Below are 23,991 nucleotides of genomic sequence, written 5' to 3'. Positions count from 1 at the left end.
ATAAGTAAAAATATAAAACTCCAAACAATTTATTGATATACAATGTATATGAAAAAGGGAGGACCATTCCACAAGCATCTGTGGCCTATAGGAGACTGATTAATTCACAAAACTCATATCAATGTGCTCCCTACGGTACCGTTACAAATCTTAAATAAACCTTGTCCAGGTTAAATAAAAAAGAAAGGAGGAAATAAAAAATCACAGCTGTAGCAAAAAAAAGTTGAAAAGAAGATAGAATAGTTAAGCAAACACTACATATAGATTGCTCGGAAACACAATAGTATTATATGTCTCTGTTATTGATATATGATTTTATTAGTCCCCAACAAAAACACCTTGATGAGTAATGTATCATGTTTAGTAGCATGTACTCTTAAAAGAGTAAATAATAACTTGCTTTATTATTGGCAAGTATTGTAAAAGAGATATTATCATGATTATTGATATTCTATTTAAAAAAATATGTATATATTTTCTGATTCATATTAATCATGTTAATAAAAGTGCATAATATTTAAGTGCATTTGACCCAACTTAATCCTTTAATTTATTATTGTACATGTTGTAATACAGTATGAAAATTTTTTTGTTGACAACTCAAAATAATGTGTAGAATTAGCAGTGTGACACATGTACAGAGCAGAAATAGGAACAGGTGTTAGAATACAGTGCAAAAAGTTGAAATCTTACATGCTGAAATAGACAACTTTTGACTAAAATAGAATTTCAGTTGGCTGTAGTTGTCATGAGCATGTGCAAAGCATGCTGATTTAAAATCATGTCAGGTCATACTGAAATGTACAGTCAGTTATCCAATGACATTCCATTATTGTTTTGATTGACAGGTGCCACTGCAAACTTTGATTAAAAAAAGGAAGAGTGAAAATTACATGATGCAGTGAGCAACAGACTTCAAACATGGCAAAGAACAGAAGAAATGTGAATATTGGTCAATTTCTTCTTGAAAAAAGACTTGTAGGTAAATTAGGAATATCTTTAACGATGATCATGTGGTTTTTTTTATGCCCCACCTACGATAGTATAGGGGCATTATGTTTTCTGGTCTGTGGCTCCGTTCGTCTGTCCATTTCAGGTTAAAGTGTTTGGTCAAGGTAGTTTTTGATGAAGCTGAAGTCCAATCAACTTGAAACTTAGTACACTTGTTGCTTATATATGATATATCTTTCTAATTTTAAAGCCAAATTAGACTTTTGACCCCTATTTCACAGTCCATTGAACATAGAAAATGAAAGTGGGAGTTTCAGGTTAAAGTTTTTGGTCAAGGTAGTGTTAGATCCTAGAAGATCCTTGAACATGAATTAGTTAATATTTTATGTCCAATATAATCAGTAAACAAGAAAACAGAAGATTTATTTACTGAATTTCCTTTGTAATATACATTCATGACTTTATAGAATAGCGGATAATATAAATTTCTCCATCAACAGGTTGTTATGGCAGTTAAAATGACAGACAGAATTTTCCTATAAAAATGAAGTGTCATGTTTCCATAGAAACTCAGTGCAAAGTGAGTATGGTATAAATTAAATTTGCGTCTTAATTTGATTCAATATGTGACCGATTTTGTCATTCAAGTTTTGTGTAGAACATATTTTTGAATGAACATTGATTATTGTAAATTTTTATACTTGATGAAACAATGGCGTTCATTGGAGCAATTAATTATTCTGGTGACGTATAAATGATTAAATCATAGAAATTGGTAAGTTTTTCTTAAATGTTTATTGTAAACTGATTTATTTCAAAACTTAGCTTCAGAGATTCAAATTTCAGTTGGCTCAATGGTTTTTTATCGCATTTGTTCTTTATGAAGCATGTGAAATAGATATAAGATCTCCAGGGTGTAAAATGGTTTGTCTTTTTAATTGTTAGAATCACCATTTTCCACTACTATAACTTAAGAGTTGCCACAACCCTCAAATATTTAACATCTTTCATCACATTGAAGCTTGTGTCAGTCTTTGTAGAATTTTTATCTTTAATATTATAAAATCAAATGTTTTTACAGCTATTTGTTATATGGGTACATAGTTGGACATTAAGGGATAGTGATACCGCGGCGTCTGTGTTAACTAACTTCTTATAAGCTTTATATTTTCTCTCTTATTATGAGCAATAGAATAACTTTATTTGGTATGTAGGCACATTGCAAGGTCCTGGTTATTAGATGTCCAGTATCGATTTTGACAAGTAATGAAGTCCTCATGCCCGTCAGACAGTTTTCACTTGACCTCAACTTCATTTCATGGATCAGTGAACAAGGTTAAGTTTTGGTGGTCAAGTCCACATATCAGATACTATAAGCTATAGGTCTAGTATATTTTGGTGTATGGAAAGATTGAGAGGTGTACATCTCATACTGGCAGGTGTCATCTGACCTTGACCACATTTTCATGGTTCAGTGTTATAGTTAAGTTTTTGTGGTTTGGTCTGTATTTCTTGTACTGTATGCAATAGGTCTACTATATTTGGTGTATGGAATGGTTGCAAGGTGTACCTGTTCAACTGGCTGTTGTCATCTGACCTTGACCTCATTTTTATGGTTCAGTGGTCAAAGTTAAGTTTTTAAGTTTTGATCTTTTATTCTAATACTATAAGCAATATAGGTCAACTATATTTGGTGTATGGAATTTTTTATGATGTTCATGTCATTCTCACCAGTTTATTTGACCTTGACCTCATTTTCACAGTTCATTGCTCAGTGTTAAGTTTTTTTGTGTTTTGGTCTGTTTTTCTTAAACTATAAGCAATAGGTCAACTGTATTTGTTGTATGGAAGTATTGTAAGCTGTACATGTCTGCCTGGTATGGTTCATCTAACTTTGATCTCATTTTCATGGTTCATTGGTCAATGTTTAGTTTTCTTGTTTAAGTCTGTTTTGTAGAAACTATAAGCAATAGGTCAACTAAATTCAGTGTATTGAATGATTGTAAGGTGAACATGTATTTCTCGTTTGGTTTATCTGGCCTTGACCTGACTTTCTTGTGTCATCTTACATGTAATAGATATAGGAAGACATGGTATGAGTGCCAATTAGACAACTCTCCATCCAAATCACAATTTATAAATGTAAACCCTTATAGGTCCAAGATGCGGTCTCCAACACAGAGCCTAGGCTCACACCAAACAGCAAGCTATAAAGGGCCCCAAAAATAACTAGTGTAAAACCATTCAAACGGGAAAAACAATGGTCTAATCTATATAAACAACGACTTTAAGTTTATATGTAATAGTTGTAGTAAAGCTTTATATTTAGGACTACATTGTATCAACATAATATCATTGGTATTAATAAAGTAAAAAAGATAAACATTTCGGTATGTGCACTCTTGTTCTATTATACCAGAATATATTTAAAGTTTAATTTATATAGATTATATATGCTTTTACTAAATTTTAAAGAGGAAATAAGAAATGAATAAGACAAATGATAATATATAGTTTTTCATACTTTCAATTTTCTTTAAGCAGTCAATGACATGTATGTGGTCTTTTAATATTTTAGAATTTTGTAAAGATGTACAGTTAACTAAAGGATGTTCCCTACGTACGCTTTTGACTTTTTTGTCAGATATTTTGAATTCTCTAGTTGTATCCATGTAAGTTCTTATTACCCTTACTTTTCTTTTGAAACTTTTTTACTATATATTGTTTAAAAAGTTGGGTTTTTTTAAATATTATATAATCCTTGTTATTTTTCATAGTTTTTAAAAGAAAAACATATTAAAAAAATCTATAAAGAGAAACATTTTCCTGCAAAATTTCAATAGCTCATATCTTGAAAAAAGGCATACAGACCGTCCCATCTTTTTTTTCTTGCTTTTTTAGTTCATTTATTTATTTATTATCAATTTATAACATTTTTTTATTCTTATTTTGAAACAGAGTAGGGAATATCTTTCAGTGAAATAAAAGAAAGTTAGGAGTTTGAAACTATGATTTCGAGAAAAGTTTTAATATATATATATTTTCTAAATTACAAAGAATTCAAAATAATCTCAGTTACTTCCCTTTGTACACCTGACCTAGGGTTTATTGTTTTCTGAAACAACTAGCTCAAATGTTGCTAACCTGTACCAGAAGGTTCTTTAGGAAATCCAGTTCAAAAAGTGTATCTGAGGTTTTGATGAATCTACAAACATGGTTGGTGTTTCTGAACATTGAACATAGGCATTAAACCAAGTTTTTGGCCTAATAATCTTACAATTTTTTAGTAAGAGCAAAACTGACATTAGGTAAAACATAAAAATCTGGTGGTCTATCTTGATTTGTCTGTTGGTCTTTTTCTTTTGAACCATGGCTTTGAATGTCCCTCTGGTATTTTTCGCCTCTTTTTCTACCTACTATGAAATTTGTAGAAAAATTGGAGTACCTTATTTTGGGTAGATTATGGAAAAGCAATCTAAAAACCCTATCTTACTGGCTTGATATCTAATTCTTCCAATGTGTATCATTACCATAATGTTCAAACAAAATATTGCAGTGATCATTCCTTAGGTCATCCAAGATGGCCACCATAGCTAAAGATAGAAATGGGGGTAAAATGCAGTTTTTGACATATGGAACTAAAGCTTAAAGAGCAAATATGACGAGGGTAAAATCGTTCATCAGAACAAGATCTTTCTGCCCTGAAATTTTTCAGAAAACTTGTTGTAGGGTTGCTGCCTCTAAATTGATAATTTGAAGGAAATTTTGCAGTTTTTGGTTATCATGATTATCTTGAATATTTTAATAGATAGAGATAAACAGTAAAAAGTAAAATTGTTCAACAAAAAGTTTTTACAAAAATCTTTTCCTCTGCAACTACTAGGCCAAATTGAACCAAACTTGTTCTAAATCATCCTTAGGGTATCTTGTTTAAAATGTATATCCATCAACCAAGATGGCCACCATGGCTATTAATAGAACATAAGGGTAAAATGCAGTTTTTGGCTTTATTGCTGAAACTAAAGCATTTAAAGCCACTCTGTGCAGGGATGAAATTTTCTGAAGCATCAGACAATCTGTTGATAGGTTGCTGTCTCAGAATTGATAATTTTATAGAAATTTTACAGTTTTTGATTATTATCTTGAATATTTTAATAAATAGAGATAACTGTTAACAGCAAAATTGTTCAGTACAGTTAGATCTACAAAAAAAAAGGTCAATTGACCCATTTAGGAGTTATTGTCCTTCATAGTCAATTTTTCACATTTTTTTACAAAAAACTTCTCCTCTGAAATTACTGAGATAAATTTAACCAAACCTGGCCACATTATCACCATAAAGGTATCTTGGGTTAAATTATGTGTCAGATAACCCTGCCTACCAACCAACAGGGCCCAGACATTCCTAAAAGTAGAACATTGGGGTAAAATGCATTTAAGCATAACAGAATTATTTACAATGTAAGGTAGATTTATGGTATACCGCCATCTTGGATTGTACAATCACCGTACAAAATTGGTTCAGTTATTTGCTTAAATCTGCAAATTTGGAGACAGATATGCATTTCAATGGGTAAACTGTTTTTCTATATAAAGAAAACATGTTAATTAATTGTAGTATACAAAATATTTTAACAAATATCATTGTTTTTGGTTTTAAAATAATTTTTTCCCAAATGAGCCATTTAAGGGGAGATAACTCTTTTAGAACAAAATTTATACTAGGCTAAGAGGGATTTTTTTTATTTGTTACAAGAAAACAAGTTCGTTGAAACCTATCTTCTGACAATTTATTTTAAAATTCTATCTGATAGAATTTGTTTTATGCACTCTATTGTGTTTTTTCATGATCAAAGTAACCAAATTTTGCCAATTTTCAACCAGTAATACCTCCAGAAAAAGCATGGTAACCCACACTTTTTATTAAATTTTTGAAAAAGCATAGTAAAATCTTCATTTTGGCAAATTATAAGAAAATTCTGTCTCAAAAAATATAAATACTTATGATCTACCTTAAAGTCGGTTATACATATAACAATACAATATAATCTCTGTAGAGCTTTTATCCGACATGAAAAAAGCAAGTTTTGTCTATTATTTTTTTTTACATTTATAGAGAAAATCTGAAAGGAAAATACATTCAGAATAATGAGCTCTACCAATTGTCCATATATATATATGTCAAACCTGTTAGACAAATTCTTATAGAAGTTATTGCCCATAAATGACAATGAATTTTATAATTTTTTTCTTCACTTTTGCCATTTATCATATTATGAAAACTATGATATATAGAGAGAAACATTTTTTTTCTGTTATGCCTCATTATAATACATAAATATTAACACTGTGAATCACAAAAATGATGAGCAAGGCAAGATCTATTAACAACTTAATAAGCCCTATAGAATAGTGTGCTTTGTATTACCGTAATATACCCATAGACCAAGGTGAGCGACACAGGCTCTTGAGAGCCTCTAGGTATTTAAAGGGAGGGACAAGAAAATTGTCCTTTTTTATAAAGGGAGGGATCAAAAAATTGTCCTGTTTCCAAGTCTATATGAGAACTCATTTACATTGTCATTTTTGGCACAGGCTTTTAGTTGTGTTTTTTTTTTCCTTTTTTTTATTTTTTACGCTGCCAAAACTTAATTCTAACTTTTTATAGGAATGATAAACTTTAATTTTTTGGCACTTAAATTTTCATTCACACCCTGTGTGTCTTTCACAGTTTGTAAATTTTTGTTTTATTCTTAAAAACAACTGTTGTGAGAAAGAAAACAAAAACAATGTAATTAACAAGTTAACAATTATAGGTCAAATAATGGCCTTCAACAAGGGTCCAAGTTGGCTCACATCAAACAATAAGCTATAAAGGGTCTAAAAATTCTTAGTATAAAACCATTCAACCTGGAAAACCAATGGTCTTATCCATATGAAAAAAATAGAAATGCGAAAGGCTTAATATGTTCAATTAAAAGTTTAATTCACATTGCATGGCATTTTTTTTTTTGGAATGTTATAGATTAAATTCTTTATTAAATTTTAGCCTGTTGCAAATCAGTGTATTCAAAGAAAAATGAAAAATATACACAATATTGGTATATATATTAAAATACCATTAGGTGACGTCAGAGAAATAAATAAAGGGGTCAAACAAGGGGACAGTTTAAGCCCCACATTGTTTAATTGTTTTATTAATGATCTCCATTCAATTTTTGATGGGACTTGTGATCCTGTGTCCTTAGATAAAACAAGTAGTCTTAGTTTTGCTGATGATCTTTTAATATTATCAGAATCACAAAAGGGTTTACAATCTGCTTTGAATAAACTAGAAAAATATTGCTACAAATAGCAACTGACTATAAATACAAATAAAATTAAAAACCAATTGTTCAGAGAACCATTGATGGTCTTTCCACCAATACAGATCTTTTTTATGTGAAAATATTAAAATTCGGTTTTAAATGTCAATTTTAGCGTCAAATGACAGCTTATTGAACGCTGATTCCAAAAATATATGGTTTCTATACAAAAAGATGTAAATAAGGGAGATCATTTTTTACTTCCGGTTTAAAAGATGTTACTTCCGGTATGTTTTGATAGTTTAGTTGACTCTGATTCCAAAAATAGATGGTCTGTATACTTTTACATTAAATTAGTACAAAAAATTGCTACTTCCGGTTTACAAAAGGTCACTTCCGGTTGGCTTTATCAAGGTCACTTTGCTTGCAACCTTTTGCAAAAAGTCCCATGGCTTTATCATGTATACATAAGAGGAAAGAGCAAAGGTCAAAATCTAGAACGTTGAATTTACCTATGACCTTGAGCTCAATTCCAAGGTCATCACCCAAGGACCTCAAATCAAAAGACTAGGCCTCTACTTTATATTGTTAATGAGTTATATTACCATACAACTAATATTAGATATAAAAGGGGAGAAAACTTGCATTAAATGTAACGTACCCTTTTAAGTAAAATTTATGTGTTACGACATGTCGCAACTAACAATTGTCAGAAAATATTGTGTCGATATCTTGTATGATTTCTGAAAATAAGAGATAACAAGCCAAAATCAAAAATTTGAACATGACCTTGGCCTTTGACCTTGACCTCATGTTCATTTTTTTGGACCAAGGACCTCAAATCAAAAGACCCTAGGCCTCTATCACTTATGGTTTTCCAGTTACAAATTTATTTCATTTATTTCAATGTAAAAGGGGAAATAACTCTCATATGGAGTCTTCGTAAAGCTTTGGTCAAAATAAAACGTAACATCCTGAGGATATAACGAGCAATTTGGAAAAATAAATTTGTCGCTTTCTTTTACGGTTGCGGAGGAGATCTGATAACAAGAAAAACAGTGTTTGGGGAGATAACTCTTACAATGAAAAGTGTTCGGTTAAACAGGGTCAGTTTCAAAAGCGTATAGACTGTATGATATCATATACAAAAAAACTAAGCGACATCTTTTGAAACATTTTTACACCGCAAGAAAAAAATTAGGCGGAAGAAAAAAAAATTAATCAGAACAAAATCAATAGGTCTTTCCACACGGAAAGGTGGAAAGACCTAATAAAAATTATGATTTTTCATTCTAGAAATTCTTTTGAGTCAAAATTTTTTATAAACAAAATCAGTAGACTATATAAAGCAATGTATGGAATGGCGAAAATAAGGTCCACATTGGTCAATTATTATATATATATAGACATATGTTATAAATATCAACTTCACTTGTTTAAAACATTTATCATGTATTATGTTTCTTGTCACTTGTGTATACAATGTACTATGTTTGCATTTTAACTCGTCAGGCAATAAAGATATCACGTAAAAATATAAACAATATATATTTAAACTGCACTCATTCTATTTGAGCAGTCAAAATGCGTTGACCGTATATTTCTATGCCATATACAGTCACTGACATGATATCACTTTTCCTCATGAATATTTAAATAGAAATTGCCGAAATCATAATTAATTATTCATACGACCTATTCAACCTGTTCTTGTTTTCAATGTAAACAACGATGCGTTTAACGACTCAAACTTATTCCTTTTGCAATTGTTATAAAAAAACATGTTTCACTTGTTGATATTTTTGGTCTGCAAACTATAAATCATTATGTTTTATGCTTATTGTTGATATTTTGGCTCATTCTGAAACAAATTTGTTCACCATCTATGCACATTTCATTGTGTTGTATATTTCTCCGCTTGCATGATGATGAGGCCTTTTTATAATAGGGGGACTTTCCCAATATTTAAATCAGATATGATAGCATTAACACATTAAACAACAATTAATAATGTTTTTATTAGATTGCAGTATAAAGACAATAATAGTGCATTGACTTGACATATCAACGATATAAGGATGAGGCACGAAACGGGGAAAATGCTCGGCAGAGCCTCACATTTCCCCGTTTCTAAACCTCATCCTTATATCGTTGATATGTCAAGTCAATGCACTTTTATTGTCTATATATACATATAGGTGACAACAGAACAGTATAAAAAATATGTTCAAATACAGTAGGTGCGACGTCAAAGTAATATAAACAATATGTACAAATACATTACAAATGCATTAGGTGACGTCACAAGTTTCACTTTTGAATATTAATAATAAATACTATTTCCATCATTCCTTTTAGCACCAACCTACATGTAACTAACATCAAAACTTAATGTGAAGACAAACAGATTATTGCAATGTATACTTGTGAAAAAATATAGGAACACATTTCTGTAAGTAAAATTGTAAAACTACATATATCACCACATACATATATATAGTCAACACTTTGAAGAAGGGTCTAATAAAAATGAAACTTGTTAAGCTTGATCAAACACACATTGTGTAATTAAAGGTATATATCATAAAATGAAATGTTGACAAATTCAAGAGCCACTGATAATCCCACAAATTATTTGTTCCAAGACTACATTTCAATTCTTTTTTACAGACAAGACAAGACAAGACAATAAGTTTTTTGAGTCTCACCTCTTATAAAACATAAATTTTACATAATATTACAATTTCCAATATAAAACAAGAGCCACTCTTAAAAGAGTTATGAGAGACTATAAAAAATGGTATATACATTTACATATATTTATACTGCAATCAGCTATTTTACTACATTGGAGGATCCAGGGGGGGGGGGGGGTTCCGGGGGTTGGAACCCCCCTTTTTTTGGCCGATCAATGCATTTGAATGGGGACATATAGTTAGAACCCCCCCTTTGTCCTGGGTTGGGACCCCCCCCCCCCCCCCCTCCCCTTTTAAAATGGCTGGAACTGCCACTGTACTATACAGATAAAGTTATATGTATAAACGTTAGCTTTATACGTCAATGACCTCAACTAACCTATAAGCCCCGCCTACATCCAGAACTGCTGAATTTCATCAAGAACGTCACGTCACAACCATGACAATGTGTAGTAATTTATTTACAATGGTCAAACTTTTATGTATTTAATCTTATGTTATGTCTTCAAATTGGTAATTTTTATACCATGATTATCAAATGTTAGTAATTAAGTTCATTTTCCATTTCTAATTCCTTAAAATTTCAATGTCTTACCACCTGGACTACGCTCATAGGGAAATACCCCAAAATGGTATCCCAAGAGAGAAATTCCAAACACTTTTTATGCCCCACCTACGATAGTAGAGGGGCATTATGTTTTCTGGTCTGTGCGTCCGTTTGTTCGTCCGTTCGTTCGTTCGTCCGTCTGTCCCGCTTCAGGTTAAAGTTTTTGGTCAAGGTAGTTTTTGATGAAGTTGAAGTCCAATCGACTTCAAACTTGGTACACATGTTCCCTATGATATGATCTTTATAATTTTAATGCCAAATTAGAGATTTTACCCCAATTTCACGGTCCACTGAACATAGAAAATGATAGTGCGAGTGGGGCATTCGTGTACTGAGGACACATTCTTGTTTTTAACAATATTTGTAAGATATTTTTTTTTTTTTTTTTTTTTTTATTGATTTCAGTATAAAAACAATATACGTCTAGTGTCTTGAAATATGAAATTTATTTGTATGAGGCTTAGAAACGGGGGAAATGCGAGGTTCTACCATAAACAATTTTTTTTTATTGAAAACAATTATAAACCTGATAAAAGCAAAGTTTTAAAAATATTTCAGTGTTGGTATTCACTATGGGTCAATTTTGTTATGGTGGGCTAAAAAACATCACAGATGTATTATTTACTTGCAAGTCAATAATTCAACTCATTTAAATCTTTATCTTGCAACCTGCATGTTATATTTCAAATTCTGTAAACCAACAAATTTTTGCGACTTTAGCGATTTAAAAAACAATGTGAAAATAAATTGTTGCAAATATTTAACACTTGGGTCTTTTCTCATATATATTTAATTAATATAATGAGTAAACTGCGAAAATAAATCGATGCAAAGTCTGAAAATTGATAAATGCAATATAAAATATTTGTGTAAATAAGTTGATTACAGTAATACTTTTCCATGTGATGCTTTTTCACAACCATTACTCTTCAACTTCCTGTGAACCGAATACACAATAGTGGGGTATTTAAGTGAGCAATAGCTAACAACTGTTTTTACTTCACTGTAACAGGTCATTTGCATATATTATATATTTATATTTATTTCCAGTTAATTTTTCAAAAATGACAGGAATGGGGATTCCACAACAGTTTTTTGCACAGATCAGTGTCAGCTAATTAACTGCTACTAAACCAGGTATGCTATAATTTGAGTTATGTAAATGTTGTCTTTAGTCTAATACTAGTTTAACTTCTGTAAATTTAGAAATTAATGCGAGGTTTTTATTAATGCGAAAAATGCGACAAAGATGTAAACGCAATAATTTAAGCTTGCATTTTGAAATATTTTATATGAATTTAACAGGGTTTTTCTCAAAATTGTAAAAATTAAATTCACATTTAAAAGTCTTAACTGACAAAATCAAAATAATAAATGCACACAATAATTTCTGAGTTTACAGTATCCAGTACATGTTTCAGGAACGATATAGTGGTCAATCTGTCTTAAATTTGTGTATCACACTTGTGACTAATGAGTAAAATGCAATCAAATTTTAATATTTTTGTATGACATCTGCAAAAAATCAATATTTTTGATGATTTTCATGCCCCTGTTGTGATTTGTATTCTAGTCCAGGATCCTCAATATTGGAGACTAAGAGGCCATTGTTGTTGATGCACATAAATTTATGTGAGAAACACAGGCTCTTTAGAGCCTCTAGTTTTACAGTAATATAGGTGTTTGTTTCATGCTGGCAACAGTTCAATCAAAATGGCGGAATACTGTAGAAAAAAAAACAATTTAATTGAAATTTTAAAGAAACTTTGAAGCTTACTGAGTTAGGAGAATATTTCATGTACTGATTAATGAAGTTGTTCAAAGCCATAGTGCTTGAGTGGCTTCTAAAAGAAATTTACCATGTTTCTCATATAGTAATTGTACAAACATGTTACACATTATCATCTGAGTTTGTTTAACATCCATAAAAGGCTTTCACCAATTTAATGGGTTTTTTAACACAAGTTTGCAGTATTTGTCATCATTTATTTTCAGTGACGATTATTTGTTTACTTCAGATAAACACAAAATGGCAGCAAAATGTCTGTCCCCTGTAGTGGATGTTGTTAATGGGATTTGCAACAGGAAAATCATTTAATATGTTTTTCAATTTCTGTGGCTATAAGGTGGTTCTTGTAACTAACATTCATTTACTAAGGAAATTTTTGTTGTTTTTAAAATTCTAAAGAACTGAAAATAAATAAGCATTTTTTTTCACTATGCAACAGAAGTATATAAAATGGTTCCACTGAAGGGCTTCTTATTATATCAAGTATACATGTACAAACCATTGGGATAAAAACTCAGTTTGAATTGAAGGAACCCTGTATTTTTAAATTTTGAATCTTTTAGTGTAGTTGAAAGAGGTGGATTTAGAGGAGGCTTGTGCTGTCCCATTTTTTTTGGGGAAAAAAGTTTGTTGATTATATTATTGTAATCACTGAAGCATGACTGGAGCAATCCCCCTCTTAAGCAGTCAGTGGGCCCCCTCTAATGAAAAGTTGATCAGCCACTGGACTCAGTAGTTTTGATGGTGTTTACTGAGGAATGAAGCCTTTAAGGATAATATTTTTTCATTTTAGATCTTGAAAGTTCTTCAAAATATGTAAATTTTCGAATTACCAAACTATACTGAACAGGTCAAGTGCAGTTATATACTGAGATAAAACCAATTCATTTGTGGATAACAATCTTAAAAAAATAAAATATATAGATAGAAACTTTAACAAATAAAAATTATCATCAAGACTTTAGATCTACAAATAAGACAAGTAGAGTGGGGTGCTCATTTTCGCCGGGGACACAATTTCGCCGTTTAAGGATTTTGAGGTGTAAAAACTTCAAAGGATGGCTGAAATGGAAGAAATGTACCCGTAAATTATATTTTTATAACAAATATAGTATTTTTTTAAACTGAGACAAAATTGCGGCTCCTACCGAAAATGACCGAAAACGGACAACGATTTTCGGGCAATTTCCTGAATAAAAAAAAAACGATTTCAAAGAAGTATTTCTAAGTAAATATTTGACTGAATGCCCTAATTTTGAATTCTTTATACCTTTGAAATGTCTGCTATTCATCTATAATGCAATTGATTTGATAAAAAATGTTAAAAGCTGCGGTTATTTAGTTTTAAATAGATGTGTAAAAACGGCGAATATGTGTCCCCCATTGACAAAACATCCGGAAATTTCAAACACCATTTAATCTAACTTTTCAGATGATTTTCTTAAAACAAACCGGTTTTCAAGCTTAAGTATATTTTGCATTTGAAGTTATCTTCATATAGAAATATCAGTATACTTCAAAAACATTTAGACCTGAACATAAACTGTAGAAAACATGGAAAGATGTGGCGAAAATGAGCACCCCACTCTATGTACACTACTTACTGGAGATTAAACCTGAAATGATGATTTTGTTTACCATTTTATCTTTGCCTTTTTTTTGCATGTTGTCATAGAAACTTTAAAAGTGACCAGACAGATGAACTCTACCATAAATTTGACATGTTAGAATAATTTTTTGAAATTTGAAAAAGTTTTGGTTTTATAGTACAAATTATGATGTATTTAAACTGACCATGTTGAGTGCAGTTAAATGCATTTCATACTTGAGATAAAATCAAGGTATCTCCATTTAATGACAGCAAAAAAATAATCAGCTAATTATTAATTAGTGTATGAAAATTAAATGATTGGATTAAAAAGTGTTGCATAAGTCATATCTTAAAAGGTGTAATAAACTAAATGAACTAAGCACACTGGCTTATGTCAATGTTTAAAAATATATAGTTTGACAGTTTGTCTTCTGAGAGATGTCTAGCTAAAATTTGAGTTATAACAGTTTTACCTGAAATATATATAAAAGTTGATTTTTTTTTTTAGTAAAATGTGTAAAATACATATAGCACTATGAATTAATCTGTATTATCAAGTTCTACGCTATCTATATTTAGAATACAAATAATCTCAAACTGAGAATAACCTATTATCCTTATCCAGAAAAATGTCAATATCATGAGTTTATATTACCAAGGAAATGTTAATTTCAGTAAGAGAGATGTCAATAGATGTGATTAGGTGTCCATTCTCCAGGTAAACGGAGACAGGTGTTTACAGGATTATTACTGTTGATGGCTTTATATACAAAATCTTTTCTACAAAACCTGAAAAAGGTAAGATTTTCCTGAATTTAAACAATTCAATATATATATATATATATATATATCAATTTTATTCTATGGATTATTTTACTTAATCTTTGCAAAAATCTCCTTGGTATTGAAAATGATATTTGAAATCTTCCCAGCATCATGCACACAGATAACAGACCAGGCTTATAAATTCAGTGTTGTGATTTTGACTAGAATATTAACTGTTATTTTCATTTAAAAATAATGAAGATTCGGTTATCATTAAAGGCAAATATTGGATTAATTCCTGAAGATATGATTGTTAGAATCTTTGCATTATGATTTCTAGAAAAAAATTATAAGTGAACTTGATTGATCAAAGGTTGATTATGCTTATCAAATCTTTATTGTAGAGTTCCTGATTAGGAACAGTAATTTATTGAAAAAAGAGATTCTGCTATAAAATAAGTAATAGAATTGAAATCATTCTGAAGATATAACAAATAGGAACAAATGATTTTAAGCATGCTTGCCTTATAATTTATGCAAAAATAATGGAAGGAGATAATTTAAAATTTTTTAATTTACAGTTTTTTACAAAGGAGTAGGCCCAGTAAGACCCCTTTTTGGCCCTAAAATAAAGTAGTTTTACAAAATCGTTAAAATGTAAACTTTTAGCTATTTATTGGAAAGTAGAATACTTCTGTAACATAAATATGGGCTGTTTTTGACAATACAATGCACATGTATTGTGTACTGGGATCATTAAGTCATATGCTAAATTACTGAAATCTTCGAAATTTTAGCATTTTGATTAATTTTTAGACGCTTTCTGTCTGAAATGGAAGTGGCCTCATTTTTGTTCATTCTTTATATTTAAATCTTAGTTGTATTTGGTGATAATTACATAACATATATAAAGTGAGAATAAACACGGATGTAGCCTTTTTTTCATTTTTGACAAAAAAACATCTGAAAAGTGACATTTTTGGGCCTACTTGATAGATTTTTCATATTTAAGCTTGAATTGAGGTGTCTTTAATGACCAAATCAGTCCAAATCTTTCACATAAACTAATTGATTGAATTGAAGTAGAAACTTAAGTGTTTAAAAAGTGTCCAAAATCTTTCATCAGATGAACCTGAACTTTAAGGCCAAATTTGGCCCTTTAGGCCTTATACAGGACCTTTAAACTAAGTTCTCAGCAAATTTTAATCATTAATTATTAAATTGATAATTGATGGTAAAACAAGTAACAGATTCAATTTTTACCATTTTGCCAAGATAATATCCAATGCAATTACATCTACAAATTATGTTATGGAGATGCATTTTTTTTTAAATTGATTGTTGATAAATTGATTATATCTTAATTATTTAGTTTTTACATGAAGATACTAATCCTAATATTAACTTAATTATAAAGTATGGTAGTTCTGAGTACTTGGACAATTAAAAAAAGGTATATATATATATATATAGGATACTAGACCTCGGTGCAATAACATCACATTTTAATATTCAGTTAAGAAATTTTGAACATATATTTTATAATAATAAAAGACTATTTTCCTTTTTAGATAAGAATTGATATTTGAGAAAGTTTGACATTAACATTTTTTATATGAATTAAGGCTATACGGTGATCATTTGATCTTTTGTGGATATATTTTAATACTTATAGATGTAGGAAGATGTGGTGTGAGTGTCAATGAGACAACTCTCCATCCAAATAACAATTTAAAAAAAGTAAACCATTATAGGTCAATGTACGGCCTTCAACACAGAGCCTTGGCTCACACCGAACAACAAGCTATAAAGGGCCCTAAAATTACTAGTGTAAAACCATTCAAACGGGAAAACCAACTGTCTAATCTATATTAAAAAAACAAAAAAAAAACGAGAAACACATATAAATTACATAAACAAACGACAACTACTGTACATCAGATTCCTGACTTAGGACAGGTGCAAACATTTGCAGCGGGATTGAACGTTTCAAAACATTTTAATGGATCCAAACCGTCTCCCTTTTTCTGAAACAATAGCATAACATCACAACATAGAAAAACACAAGATAAAATATCAATTGGCAGGCTTAACTCAATCAAAAAATGTACATTAATACATGTAAACAAAATGTAGAACTTTACGTCATCCGTATAAATCCAACATCAAATGGATTTAGTGTTAAGACGTCATTAACAGTACGAAAACATATCAACCCTATGCAATGCTAAAACATGTCTGTCTGACACATTTCTTCTGACCTTTACCGTAACGTGTTTAGTTATTTGCATCAATATTAAGTTTTTGTTGACTGTCAGTATCTCAATAATTCTAGGTAAATATAAAAAAGAAGATGTGGTATGATTGCCAATGAGACAACTGTTTACAAGAGACCAAAATGACACAGACATTAACAACTATAGGTCACTGTACGGCCTTCAACAATGAGCAAAGCCCATACGCATAGCTTTTTTGGTCAAAGTGAAAGGTCTACTACATTGGCTTTTTACAACTTGCCCATCTAACAAGATGCAGTACCTGAGTGAACATAAACTTTATGGTTCATTGATCAATACCACTGGACCAGATGTTGATGCTTAGTCTAAGCTACTGTAATCAATGTGACATTTATAAAAGAGTCTTTAGAATAATTGTTTATAAAATGCAAAGATCAACCTTACCTAACTGTCAGGGGTGCTGTTTCTTAAGAGGCATTGATGGCTTCAACAATTGTAAATGTGTCATTAGCTGCTAATTTCATCATGCACAATGAATTAACTCTCAAAAGATTAGGCCCAGTTAGACCAATTTTGGCCCCAAATACTTTTAAGTGATAGGGGTTGCTACTGGCTTTCTGGCAGCAGTCCTTTTGCGCCAATTACTGTTTTTTAGAGGTATTATTTGCGCCAAATTTTGCTTTCCAAAATGTATCATTTGCACTAATAATCGGAACTCATTTGCGCCAATTTACCTGTACACATATCCATCATAAATATTAATGATTAATATTTATTCTGAATTTTGGCTTAAAAAGTATCATATAATCGGAGATATTTCATCATGAAGATGAGCATCTGGAGAGAAATGACTTGAAATGCATTAGACAGTCCATGTACAGAGAAAGAAGAAAACTTATTGCTTTGATGAATATGTCAAAAGAGAAGAAAATAGAAGCATTTGCTGATTACGTTTTAGCCACATATGTTGATGACACAGTGCTTTGCTCCCACCATCCATATGGGCTGAAACTCCATTTACCGCAAAACGTATTAGTAATGGAGCAGAAGCATAACACAGGGAATTATTATGAACTGTTTTATGTATTTCATCCTTCAATGTTTTGTTAACTATCGGAGAAAAAAGTTGTGGCGCAAACCGATCTCTCCCGGCTTTCTGTTACTCCACCCTTTTCATATTTCAAAAATGTATATCTTTTCATATATGTGTAGGTAAAAATGTTACCTTGTCCCATATTGTTTGGGTTTTGTTTGGTGTGTTACATGTAACAGTGGAATGCATATGCATTAAACAATACTGAATTTACATTACTCAAATGCATATTGTAAATATAAAGATCCAGTGCAAATAATAAACACTTTATTGACGTTTTCAGGTATAGACATTTCATGCATACTGGTATATTTTTGATCTCAAGAAAAAATAATGTAAAATTAGCCATCCTTGTCCTTGTATTTTAGAATCATTATTTTGAAGTCTAAATCTCTTTTTATTTGAAGTATTATAAGAAATTAGACTGAAATATTGAAAGATAGTTTGAATATGTTCCAGAGTCTTATGTGAATGTCTAACCACCCTAGTAACCTCTAATCTTGATCGCCCACAATGACAAAAGATATTAATTTCCTGTTTCCTGAAAGCTTTAATCTGAGCCATTCTTTGTAGAAAAGCTTTTATCTTATATTAATGGGCATATGACATTGCATTTTCATTTTAAGTCCTCTATAGAAATAAATCTTAATAAATATGAGGAATAAAGTCTTATTTTTTATGTGTTCTTAATGAACTTTTGGACATCATAATATATATATATATAGATAAAATGAGAAGATGTGGTTTTATTGCCAATGTGACAACTATCTACTAGAGATGAAATGATGAAGATAAAAGGAATTAATTTTTATACAACCAGACAGACTTCAGCATGCAACTATAAGCAAAATACATTTTTGTATATACCGTAAAGTTATCTAGCCAGCTTTAAAAGACATTGAAACAATAAAATGTATTAAAAACAATTCAAGCAAAAATAACTGTTTAACATAAGCCTGATTTATGTACCAAAAAAAAATAACTTAGGCTCGACACTCCAAGATGAAGAACAGCAATAACAGTGCTTTTATGGTGTGTTTTTACTGCACATGCATGTACTGATTCTGTGTCATGGATGGATACCCTTTATTATTGCTATTTTGTGCATTTTTCCTTTGATCTTTTTTTGTGATAATTTTCATATCATGCTAGTCGCTTGAGATGGAAAATTATCGCTAGAAACTAAGCATGCACATGGAGTTGCTAACGAAATTGACAACGTCGTCATAGGTAAAATAACGATAAAAAGATTACCATTGTTCATCTCAACTCGATTGCCTTTCTCGCTTTCGCCGTCCCGGCTCAAGCGAGAAAATCAATCTCGTTGAGATGATCACCGATAATCTATAATTCTTTGTTTTTTATTATTTGCATATATAAATTTCTCATTTTGGACTGCAATTATCTCATTAGATATATGTCAGACCAAGATTACCAGTTTTATTTCAAAACTATGAATAAGAACACAAAACTTATTTAGTGTATCTTTGCAATCCACACATAAAGATTTTTAAGTGTGCTATTAGAAATTAGAGAATATAAAATTTCCTTTGGGAAAGTGCCATCAGCACATAGGATTACCAGTTTCAAATAGGAAACAATAAATTTAGAACTTTTAGAAAAAATCAATCCTTCTGATGCTTTAATCTGTAAATAAAAAATAAACAGTAAACTGGACACACTGAATCTGTGTGGCCAGCAAAAAATGTATAAATTAAAGCAGCTGCTTTATTGGCTCAAATGAATCTCAGATTAGATTTTTGAAATTTGATTTAATAGCAAATTGTTCATATGGTTAAAAAAAGATTGCTTTCTCTTTGAACTTTAATCCTGACTTTGATATTTTGTTGTATTAATTTGCAGCTTATTCTCATAGAAATATTTGTGAAAAATCTTTGAAGAGATATAAAGATGTTGACCGATTTATTCTCTTACATCAAAGTTATGAGTAGAATGATTTATTCAGGTGTATTGATCCTGTTGATAGCTACTGCAAATAATTTGTCTTCTAATGTTTGGAAAAATAATTGCTTCAATCCAGGAGAAGTTTTTGTTTTCATATTTTATGAAACAAAACTGTGTTAAAAGTCACAAAGCACATAATTTTTAGAGATTTATGGGTAATCAAGGATTTGAAACAATTTTTGTTATGTAATGAAAGAGCAAAATATTATTTTTTCCTAGGACTTCTTTGTTCTTTTTGACCACAGTGAGTAGACATCTAATGGAATATTTACACAATTTTTTCATATCAAAGACTTTCAGCCTTTAACTTCCTCATGACTGCGCTATGCAGGAATAGTTTGAACTTTTAGGACTGCATCTTTTTGTAGGTCATGGTGCAGAAGTAGGATAGGAATATCGTTTTGATCACAACTCCAAATTGTACAGTTTTCATATGTTTAAATATTGTATAGGTGATGCAACTTAACAAATTTAAAATTGTCAAAATTCAAGAGATGAAGTGTATTCAGGTTCACATGATGGTCAAATCACAAATTACAGGTCCAAAATTATAATTTTTAAACCTGACTAATTAATCGACAATAGAGCATATTGAGGCATTTTTGCAGATTTGTTTCATGAAAGCAGCCAACATGTCATGAACATAGTCCTTTATAAATCAAGCAAATTCAAATTGTTACACTAACTACTATATTTTTAAATTTGATTAGTTAACCACTTTGCCCTGCAATATGGTGGCCAAGGGAAACAACTGTAACTCAAATTACATGTAAGGAATACTCTTGTTTAACTGAACATTTATTATTTAACATTTATTATTTATATTAGTTCAGAGAGTTTTCATAGGCTTAGCATGTTGCCCAATCCAATCAATTTTGAATTGAATACATTTAAAGCTAAACTAAGATTTATGATTATTTTTTATTTATTTTAAGCATCAAGAATTTTTATCTTTATATTGTAACTTCTATGTACTTCTGGCCACAGACCACAATTAATTCCTCTATCAGTTCTTTATAACGTTTTGCATCATTAAAAAAAGTGCACCATGCACTTTTGTCAAATTTTTTGTGTGTGTAATGTATAGTCCTATTCCAAATATATATCCAAAATTCAGAAAGATTGAAGCAATCACTTTTACAAATTTAGCCAATACACATCCATACCCCTATTGACAAGTCAACAGATGTTCCGAAAACTGTAAATATAACCTTTTTGCACTTGGCCTAATCACTCATTCCATATCAAAATCAGTTTAAATACGTACAACATCCAAAAATTTATTTCACCTCTCTTCTTTCATTTACACCCCAAAAAATCTGGGCCTTCTGTATAGTGACAAGGGAGGTAACTATATTCTGTATAGTGACAAGGGAGGTAACTATATTCTGTATAGTGACAAGGAAGGTAACTATATTCTGTATAGTGACAAGGGAGGTAACTATATTCTGTATAGTGACAAGGGAGATAACTATATTCTGTATAGTGACAAGGGAGGTAACTATATTCTGTATAGTGACAAGGGTGGTAACTATATTCTGTATAGTGACAAGGGCGGTAACTATATTCTGTATAGTGACAAGGGAGGTAACTATATTCTGTATAGTGACAAGGGAGGTAACTATATTCTGTATAGTGACAAGGGAGGTAACTATATTCTGTATAGTGACAAGGAAGGTAACTATATTCTGTATAGTGACAAGGGAGGTAATATATTCTGTATAGTGACAAGGGAGGTAACTATATTCTGTATAGTGACAAGGGCGGTAACTATATTCTGTATAGTGACAAGGGAGGTAACTATATTCTGTATAGTGACAAGGGAGGTAACTATATTCTGTATAGTGACAAGGAAGGTAACTATATTCTGTATAGTGACAAGGGAGGTAACTTATAATATTCTGTATAGTGACAAGGGAGGTAGCTATATTCTGTATAGTGACAAGGGAGGTAGCTATATTCTGTATAGTGACAAGGGAGGTAACTTATAATATTCTGTATAGTGACAAGGGCGGTAACTATATTCTGTATAGTGACAAGGGAGGTAACTATATTCTGTATAGTGACAAGGGAGGTAACTATATTCTGTATAGTGACAAGGGAGGTAACTATATTCTGTATAGTGACAAGGGCGGTAACTATATGGTTACAATGTACCAAATAAAATTACATGGGCGCAGCCATTTTATGAAGGGAACATGACATAGAGATAAAAATAGATTGGTTGTTATATCTTTTATATATTTTTCTTCTGGAAAGCATAATGAATGAAGTTTCATGCAAGCACAAATTTGTCCTTAAATGTATAGTATGAAGGGGCGGAAATATTTTTTTTATGTTGCTCAAAATTAGGGAAATTTTTCTGCGAAATCGTCAGGTATCGTGAAAAACCCCAAAATTCACCAAGAAAAGCCATGGGACCATATATATTTGAGTGCGGTAAAATCGCAAATAGATATCGAGCTTCAATTAGACAACAGCAGTTTTTCCATGATTAGTTTATTAAAAGCGCCTTTTAAGGAGATAATTGCTAAAAATAGCATTGCCGGCAATGGGGCCACCATTTAGTACTTTATATCCTATAATGGTCTCAAAATATGTCAAAAATTGTATTTAAAGAAAGATTTAGACATCAAAAACGCTTAACTAGTGTTGTGATATGTGTGAATAATTCCGTTTTCATGCTATAGTCTGTTTCTTATTTGCATTCAAAATACGGGTAAGTACAGGATTACATCGCCTTGATGTGTCTTTTCTGTTTTTATCCAAAATTTGTCTTACAGGCTTGATAGCCATATATAGGCCTAACTTTTGGCGATACTTGTTAGATCTTGTCACATCACATGACACAGAAATCTTTGGATTTAACCCTCCCCCTTTTTTGGTAAAAATGGCTCCAAGGGTATATGCATACGCTAAACGATTTCGCATCATTCAAAACATTTACCAGACTACTTGTATAGCAAATATAGACCACCAGAAGCTGTTTTTTACGAAAAGAAGCTAAAGTGTGCACATGTATCCGATTTATAAAGCTATAGTCCGTTTCAAAATAGTGAATTTATTTCATATTGAACTGGTCCGAATTTTTAATTTGGTTTTCGGCACAGCGTCACTCAAATTAAATTTTCTGTTGATCAATATCAGAAGCACATGATTACTTCGAAAAGGCAATACTAATAAAGAGACAAAATATTACACCTGCAACAAACAGTACCGTAATGTCTATAAAAATCAGTGTAATTTTTTACCAATTTTTAAACAGGGGTACGCTCCAGAAATTAATTCCTGTGTATTATACAGTTTTCAATGAGATATTTTGCATAGTAGAATGAAGTCAAGCAATGTTCAAGTAACTAATGCGGCAAAAAAAATCAAATTTCAAAAATTGTTTATTACCGTATAGGTTACAATGTACCAAATAAAATTACATGGGCGCAGCCATTTTATGAAGGGAACATGACATAGAGATAAAAATAGATGGCTCTCTGTGATTGGTTGTTATATCTTTTATATATTTTTCTTCTGGAAAGCATAATGAATGAAGTTTCATGCAAGCACAAATTTGTCCTTAAATGTATAGTATGAAGGGGCGGAAATATTTTTTTTATGTTGCTCAAAATTAGGGAAATTTTTCTGCGAAATCGTCAGTTATTTTGAAAAACCCCGAAATTCACCAAGAAAAGCCATGGGACCATATATATTTGAGTGCGGTAAAATCGCAAATAGATATCGAGCTTCAATTAGACAACAGCAGTTTTTCCATAATTAGTTTATTAAAAGCGCCTTTTAAGGAGATAATTGCTAAAAATAGCATTGCTGGCAATGGGGCCACCATTTAGTACTTTATATCCATATTCTGTATAGTGACAAGGGAGGTAACTATATTCTGTATAGTGACAAGGGAGGTAGCTATATTCTGTATAGTGACAAGGGAGGTAACTTATAATATTCTGTATAGTGACAAGGGAGATAACTATGTTACATCATTA

At 30.9% G+C, this 23,991-nt stretch overlaps 1 protein-coding gene across 1 annotated transcript in view; it reads left to right on the top strand.

Annotated features, from left to right (window-relative positions):
- Nucleotides 1-23,991, top strand: part of LOC143044407 (paladin-like) — a 127,843-nt gene that overhangs the window by 716 nt on the left and 103,136 nt on the right. Inside the window, exons 2-6 of the mRNA XM_076216410.1 lie at nt 849-982; nt 1,452-1,531; nt 9,615-9,708; nt 11,610-11,696; nt 14,615-14,737. The gene's annotated coding sequence lies outside the window, so the exon portion shown is untranslated. The remainder of the gene's footprint in view (nt 1-848; nt 983-1,451; nt 1,532-9,614; nt 9,709-11,609; nt 11,697-14,614; nt 14,738-23,991) is intronic.

This window comes from Mytilus galloprovincialis, chromosome 9, assembly GCF_965363235.1.
Source record: "Mytilus galloprovincialis chromosome 9, xbMytGall1.hap1.1, whole genome shotgun sequence".
In the NCBI taxonomy this organism is placed as follows: domain Eukaryota; kingdom Metazoa; phylum Mollusca; class Bivalvia; order Mytilida; family Mytilidae; genus Mytilus; species Mytilus galloprovincialis.
The sequence above is the reverse complement of the archived record's forward strand: the minus strand, read 5'-3'. Positions and strand labels throughout refer to the sequence as shown.